The 8,310-nt window shown below is 34.6% G+C and overlaps 1 long non-coding RNA gene across 1 annotated transcript; it reads left to right on the top strand.

The window, feature by feature from the left end:
- Positions 1-5,398: 5,398 nt before the first annotated feature.
- Positions 5,399-7,712, top strand: LOC138108931 (uncharacterized). Its single transcript, XR_011150134.1, has 2 exons — positions 5,399-5,510; positions 6,799-7,712. It is a non-coding gene; the product is annotated as an uncharacterized lncRNA (long non-coding RNA).
- The last annotated feature ends 598 nt before the right edge of the window (positions 7,713-8,310 follow it).

Genomic DNA, 8,310 nt, shown 5'->3' with positions numbered 1-8,310 from the left:
GCCTGTGACTATCCTTATGGTGAAGGGTTTTCCCTTCTCTGTCCTCAAAATGAAGGTTAACTGCGATGAGCTTTTGGCAATGCTTGAATTACTGAGTCTCCATCAGATGCTGGGTGAAGCATTTTAAGCCCAGTCCTCCAGAAGGGTATGTCTAAATCCCTTGCAAGGATTTTGTCTCCCAACTGCATGTCCAAGTCACAGACAGTAACAGAATTTTATATTGAGTGTGTCTTTCATCTGTCCTTCATTAAAGAACTTTGTCTTGGTCTTAGATTTAAACACCAGTTAAGAGGTTTTATTCCTGTAATATTTTTGAGTATAAGTGGAATGAGAGACTTGTAATGGCATGCTATTGAAACTAAGAATACACAGTAGTTTGAATGCTATTTAAAAAAAAAGTCCTTCAAATTATAGAAATATCAGTAATATTGATGAATCGCCTAAATTTTATAGCCAAATAAACAAACTATAGAAGATGAATAGCAGTTCTTAAAGCATCAGTGCAGCCAACAATATTTGTAGCTATTTTTCTTACTGAGATTGCTTCTGCCTCCCAATTTTCCATGCAGTTAGTCTAAAAGAAACATTTGGGAAGTAAGAGAATTCTAAGAGCTCTGTAGAACAGAGGTCATACATTATGGACTCAGATCCTTTGAACAGCTGAATTCTACTGGAAATAATTGTGCCAGTATATACACAAGTGTGTATATATATGTATTCTCAGTCTGGCCCACTTCTCCCGTGTCCTGGGTGTTCTACACCATAAAGTACCTTTTGTTGTACCACACAACATTGTCTGTCATTTTATGTCCACAGAACTTGGCATACATATACTGAACTCTACTTCGTGTCTCCTGCCTATAACCAAGCTGCTTCTGACAAATCCGACCTCTGGGCAGTTTTAACTATCATCCAAATGATAGAGAAAGAAAATAAAGAGTCTATTACAAAAAAAGGGAACCTTTTTTCTTCCCTCTTCAAATATGGAAACACCATTCTATGCAGCCATGACAACAATAGACATTGCTTTGCCAGCATTCTCTCATTACCTGGGAAAAGACAAAAAATATCACATCATGGACTATGGGACGCCTTTTATCCTGAGAAAGAGTAATCTAATTCAGCTGGGACTACTTACACAGCTCCTGTCTTAGTGAAAATCTCATATCAGTGCACTCTGCTAGAGAACCCTTGAAAACAGATACAACTGTCATCAGCAATCTGCCAATAATATGATCACTCTGACAATTTTTACTACAGTGCTCTTATATTTGGAGGCTTTACTAAAGCATCAGCTCTAGGAGTTAGATGTTTCGTGAGGCTCTCACCTTTTATTTTCAAGCTAAGCTTTCAGATCTCACAATTCACAGACTAAAAACCAGAAGAGCCTAATGTGATCATTTGTACCTCTTGCATATCATTATAGGATTTCCCTTAATTTGTTTGAACTTGAATCAGAGAATTATTTTTGAAGCTAAAATTTCTGTGATAGAAATTCCATCACTGCATAATTTCAGGCACAAGTGTGAGAAGATTGAGTTCATCTGCCCAATTAAGAAATGAGAAAAATAAATATGAACATGTAATTTTGAAAAACAGAGTGTTTTTTAATCTTACTTATAATTTTATTTTTGGAGGTGGACATTGTTAGGTAGATTTTATTCATAATTTGTTAAGGCTGCCAAAGTTTTGGGTGAGAACAGTATGCCAGTAAAGCTTTTAAGAAACATATTCAAAAGTTAGCCCTGTGCAGTAATTCTTTTCACTAAAATATAGGTAAGAGGCATATAAAAGATAAAGATTTTTTTGAAGCCTCAAACTTTTGTCACCTTTCTGCTTTTATGGATTATCCCATTGGCTGCTCCGGTATGAAAAAGTGAGTATTTGATTACTAGCAAAATTATTTCTACTGACAGAAAATAGAAGAATTTTCAGACTGATGAATTTTATGTTCCTCATTCAAATCTAACAGGTTATGGTAATGAAGAAATATTTTCTACACAGATATGTGGTAAAAGATTAAAAGTAACTGACAAATATTCACTAAGCGAAGACTTTGTAAACAATTTTTGCAGCTTACATTACAGGTTAAAGGAACCTGTAATGTTAAAAGGATGTTAAAAGGGAACCAAAACTTGAAAGTAATTAAATTCTTGATTTGAGTTTATGTAAAATCAGGAAAACATAATTGAAGCATTTGGTTTTTTCTCCATATTTGTTCAATGTCAGGACTATGCCAGAGCCTTACTTAACAATTCTCAAACTGATCCAAGGATCTAGAATACTGAACACTTTCTTGATAACTTTCGATTTCTTCTTACATAGGTTCCAATCTCTTCTTTGGTCTGGACTATTTTATATAAGGCTAGAAGTGTTCTTAGACTTGCAACCCGTGGAGCTTCCTGACTAACTGCATAATTCCCTATGACGGCAGCAGATGAGATTCTATAATGGCTTTTTTTCTCCAACAATCTGATCTTATTAGTGCAGACAGGAGTATTGGGATAATGAAGATCCTATTATTTTCAATGGTTACTGAAGAAGAAATTGTTTTTCCAGTTTGCAATTAACTGTGAACATATTTTGGTATGAATTACCCCTTCCTGCATAATTAGTCATACAATTGTAGCAGGATTTCCTTATACAATAATTTTCACTGCAGACTCTGACAATCCTTTAAAGTACAAATAAAATCTTAGTGCACTGAAAATCCTTCTGATATTTTACCCAATACAAAGAATCTTTCCCTCTGTTTTCTGAACATCCTTCTCAATAGACTATCCTGAAATTAAGAGTAATGCTATATAGGTACATGAAAATGCTATTCAAACAGAAGGCAACAGCTGTTTTGCCAGATTACAACAAAGGTAGGGTTTCAGCTTGCATGAGTACAGCAGGGCAAAAAAGTAACTCACTTATTTCTGATACTGTTATCTTCCCACATTTAGAGTTAAATTAAGAAGAAATCACAAGAGAAATACATATACATATGCATATGCATATGCATATACATATACATATACATATACATATACTATCTCTCTTGATTTTCTAACTACACAAAAAATTGCTTTTCATAATGCTAGACTTTACTATATCAGCTCCTTCAACTCTATGCTCATTAAAATATATATAATTCAATATTTCCCAGCACACTACACTCCCTTCTTTGACACATAACCTTTTGTAAAAACAGGAGGACAAAAATTTGAAGATCATAAGGTGATGAGTCAAGTGTTTCTCTGCTGGAGAGAACAGGATGCAATTCTTCACATACACTGGAACTTCAAATATCTAAAACCTTCAGAAACTGCTGTTACAGATAAGAAAATGTGAGTAATTTAAGCAAGTAATCCATTTCAATTAACAAGAACTTTAATTAATATTTAATAAAGTCCACACACTTGATGACTTAACTAGATCTAATGCATCTTTTCTGTAACAATTAGTTTGCCATGACAGTGATTAGAGTACCAGCATCTCTCTTATTCTAGCTGTATTATTGTAAGGCATTTGTGAAAGTCATGCTCTTCAAATGTACAATATAAGGGCACATAATTTAATTAAAAGTCAAATTTAGGCTGAGAGAATAAATTAACACACAAGCCAAGCAAACTGTGCAATAACTGCAAATGTCATGTAAATATTAAGAATTATTGATCTTGGCTTTCCTTGCTAAGTATTTTCTATGTATGATGTTTCACTAGAAGATATTACAAGAATTACACCTTCCTAAAAGCGCATATAACTGCTGACTTTGTTTTCATGTTGTCACTCCAGTTTTCCTATGATGAAAAAATAGTACTCTTCAGATCAAGAGGAATACTGAATGAAAAGAACTTTATGCTACAAGCTAGTTTATAGGCTTTTGGATCCCTGGAACTATGCCTAGTTTGTTAAAAAAGAGAGAGAGAACAGCATTTTCTGTAATTTTCTCTGTGGGGTTCTGTTATATACACACATAATATATTGTTCCATGTTTCTTGCTTTTTTCTTTTCCTCCACTCCTGGAATTTGATCAAAATTTATATAAAATAAGTCCTCTTTAACCATATGAATGTGAGATAAATGCAGGAATACCTGAAGTATTTCATACAACACTGTTTTCTTATTCCATAAAATCACAGAGCTCTATTACTGGTCAACAGTCTCAAGTAAAACAGCTGCTTCTTTTTACTTTTAAAAGAATGTTTGAAGGCAAAAGAGTGTTTGAAGCAAGCACCTTTCATCTTGAACCATGGGTTGCCAGGAAAACGAAACTTGCAACAGTCTCCTTGAGTCACTTAATGCAGGTTCACTTAAGTAAAAGTGAATCCTCCTGATATGCCTTTCGGCAGTATGAGCTTTAATGATGCCTAGCACAGCAGTGTAATTAACAGTACCATTGATACATCACAATCCTGTGCTTTCCAGTGGCAGAAACAGAAGGCTAATGCCAGATTGCTTATTAAAGGTACACCCGGCTGCAAAAGTGTACCAGATGAAACAATCCCCCAGTAGCCATGTAATGAGGTACAGACATCTGTAAGATTATCTCAGAACTCTGAATGTGAAGATTAAAATCTGGTGATGCTGCAGATGTTTTTATCATCTTTCCCACAGCCATTGTCACCGAAAATAGATCAGTCCTCCAATGAGGCTGGAATGCAAATGGCTCAAACCTTGTTTTTCCTTAAATGCCTCAGTGCATTGCTATCCCTAAATTACTCAAAGAAGTTCAGACTAAGATAACAGAAAATAAAATGTTTTATGAAACATTTCAGAAATGTTTTTAGGCCTGAAAAATCTGCTAGAAGTGAGCATTTTTTGGCTGTTTTCCTTTGTGGCAGTACCCAACCTTAATGTATTGGCAGAAGAGAAGAATTTATTTCTCATTTGAAAAATAATCACACATTGTATCAGTTGTGGTAGAATAACTTATGCCCTCTTTCAGACCTCTTTGTATTGGCACTGTGATGTAAAGTAGTCCCAGTGCAAGCATGGGATAGGAGTATAAAAATGTTACCCAAGCACGTAGGAAAGTTTTACAGGAATGTATAGAAAACCAAACAGTATTTGACAAAAAAATTAAGTTCCTGGATTCCTGAAGTTCCTGATTCTGTGCTCTCACTTTCTCCTCACACAGGTGAGGTAGTTTTCAGCTAAATGAAGTGTTGACACTTTAATACTGTAATGAAACATAAGCAACAAGATCTTTTTTAAGGAAACAACTCATCTCTTTCCTGCTTTTTTTGTCCTGTAAAAAGACAAAAATTGTACCATTGTTTTGCAGTCCAGCCCCTTCACATCATTTCCTCCTGATTGCATAGGCCCACACACATCAGCTGAAAGTAATGAAACAGCTTCATTTAGTTAAAAGCAAGAAAATGCTTGTGATTGCCTTAAGCTATTCCTTTGTTGAGGCATGAGCAAAGAGACCCCCTCAACTGCCGGTGCCAGGAGCAATCTGAACAATCACATCAATAATTTATGGACTTTCCCTTTGCAACCTTTTGAGTATCCCAGTCCAGGTACTACTTTGGCTGATTCAGGACTTAATTCCTGAGAGGGTTAAAATGTGTAAATCTATTTTACATTTACTTAATTCAGGGGATTACTTGTTAGAGTTGAAGTGAGGTGAGCTGGTGAATTTAACCTCTTCCTAGCAGTATCTCCTGCCCACCTGAGGCAGACATGGTTGACGTTCCTGGAGTTTCATTTTTTCTATTTTTCTTTTCTTTTCTTTTCTATTATTCTTCAATTGATTATTTTAGCCAGGCTGAACTCTATGTGATGTTATTAACTTAAAATGAAAACCAGATCTAAGTAAAGGGGACAAACAGCTGAATCAAAAAATAATCCCAAAGATAGCAAAAAGACTACAAGATGGCTATCTAAACCTCTTTATTAGGAATATATGTTTTCACAATAACAAAAATATTTTGTAAATATTTATAAAAGAAAACCTTTTCATGACAATCTCTACAAAAGGACTCAAAAAAAAATGCAAGCTTTATCGTCTCAAATATCAAAATTTAGAAGAACCAACTGTAACAACTCCCCAGCCTAGTAGCATACTGTTTTAAATAACTAAGAAAGAAAGATATGGTCCTTCATAAAAATAGCTGCTTTTTTTTTAAAGGGTGGAGGGGAGAGAACAGCAATTTTCAGCTTCTACAAAATAGTAAAATCGTTACCTAACTCTGATATTCTGTCTTTAGTTTTATTATTTTTGCATCGCACGCATCTCTCATATTATCTTCTAATCTGTATTCAGAATCTTTTGATTATTTTGACGGAATTGTCTCCTCCAATGCAAACTTCAGTTTGCAGAACAAAAATACAAAAAAATATTCAAAGCTGTATTGTATCAATTTTTCAATATTTTCAGAGGACTGTTTCTTCATAAAAAATATTTTTAAAAAATGTTCATATATTACAAGTTTTGCACGTAGAGTGAAATAAATAAAAAACCACACACACAAAAAAATTCAAGACAAGCTTGCTGTTATTCATTTCTGCATTTCCGCCCTGGATGTTACCTGTAATTTTTTAATGTTCTGAGACTTGATCAAATCTCAGCATTTTTTAGAGATGAGGAATTCATAGGATTGGAATTTTCCTTATTCCTCAACAAAAGAGCAATAATTCAAATGAAACTCAAAATAAAATCCTCTAACTTTATCTAACAAAAAACTACTTTCTTGAAATAAAACATTCTAAAAGTGCTACATTGATTTTCTGAGACAGACATTTTGTAATAGTAAACATGTTGAAGTATTTTTGTCTAAATCTACAATTTTATTCTATTGTTTGCAGGAGTTTCCCTCTCAAGAGGGAAAAATAGGCAGTAAAACTGAAGAGCAAGTTGGCAAAGGAGTAGAATCACATATGGCTACAGACTGCAACATTCACCATGGAGTTATATTTTGGTGTCAGAGGAACAGAAAATGATCAGAGAGACTATCCCAAATTTCAGTGCTGCGAGATTCTTGCTTCTGTAATGACCACAATGGAATACATTTCATATATCATTGGGACTAGATCAGGTCTAACTACACCACTACGACACATTTACTTAGACCTCATGGCCTGCACATCGTCCTTGGTTTATTCAGATCTAACTAGCGTCTATTTTCCATAGCAAACAAAAAAGAACCTCCAGAGAAAGGAAGTTATTTAAGATTTATAAACATGGTCCTTCCACTGTGTTCAAACTCAGCTGCACTGAAACCAAACTTTGATTTCAGGTATTTTTATTCAAAGCAATTAAAGCTCTACTGCACTTCTGAGAACAAACATGTGCATATCAAAATACTTAAAACTGAAAAGAAAACTTTTCTCGTCACAATAGCAGGCACTTTTAAATTGCTTTGCCATTTAATGCTACCTCAGTTGCACACAGAAATTAAGAAATCTGCTTTCAGACGTCCTTGTTATTCTTCATAACAATCCCAAAGAAGTCTCAATGAAACTAGAGTTAAAGCATGTTAAGTGCTTTACAGGAAATCTGTTCCCAAACACACAGTCCAATTAGGTGCCAAATGATGTCTTCAGGTCATGTAAACCATACAAGGCCATGGAGATTTTTGCAGTTGAAATTTAATGGGAAAAAAACTATTCATTATTTGGTAAATCATAAGTATAGATTTTTTTTCCTAATTGACTTCTTTTCATTTTGAAGTTTATGCTATGCAACAGGTTGAATTACCAATGGAAAAAAAAAATAAAAATCTCTGTAAGCCAGGAATTGTTGAGGGGCATGAAGGATGAACAGATTTTTATTGTGGGATTAAACAGATGGAAATATGTAAAGTCGTTCCAAAACAAGCTGTGGTCTAGATTCAGAATGCCTTTTCCTGAGACTTCAGTTTGTGTCTCCACTAGCTACTGATTTGATAAATTTCCTTAACACAGCTAGATTTACATACAAACACAGTAAGGGTAGTGCTGTGCCTCTAGTTTTTTAATTCACCAGGGAGCCTTAAATATTTGCTGCCCACAGGACCAGCATCGAATTAGATAGAGAACGCAACAGAATTTCTGCTTAAATGTTGAGTGATCATCAAACAAATATTAGGCACAATAAAAGTTAATTTCTAAAATGCTTAAACCCAGCAAGCTATAAATTCTAATCATCCTCTCTGGGGCATTTGTAGTCTAGACCCCTCTTTTAAACTGCTTCTTAAACACATCCCTTTGAAATTAAGAATTCCTTAACTGTTTAGTCTTTCATGGGTAATCAGCTGTATCACAGCTCTGACCATCCCTGTTGCCTTTGTTTTTTTGAAAGGGATTCTTCCAAATGCCATAATGAGCAGCAAGCTATTC

This window comes from Aphelocoma coerulescens, chromosome 4 (assembly GCF_041296385.1).
Source record: "Aphelocoma coerulescens isolate FSJ_1873_10779 chromosome 4, UR_Acoe_1.0, whole genome shotgun sequence".
Taxonomy (NCBI): Eukaryota; Metazoa; Chordata; class Aves; order Passeriformes; family Corvidae; genus Aphelocoma; species Aphelocoma coerulescens.
The sequence above is the reverse complement of the archived record's forward strand: the minus strand, read 5'-3'. Positions and strand labels throughout refer to the sequence as shown.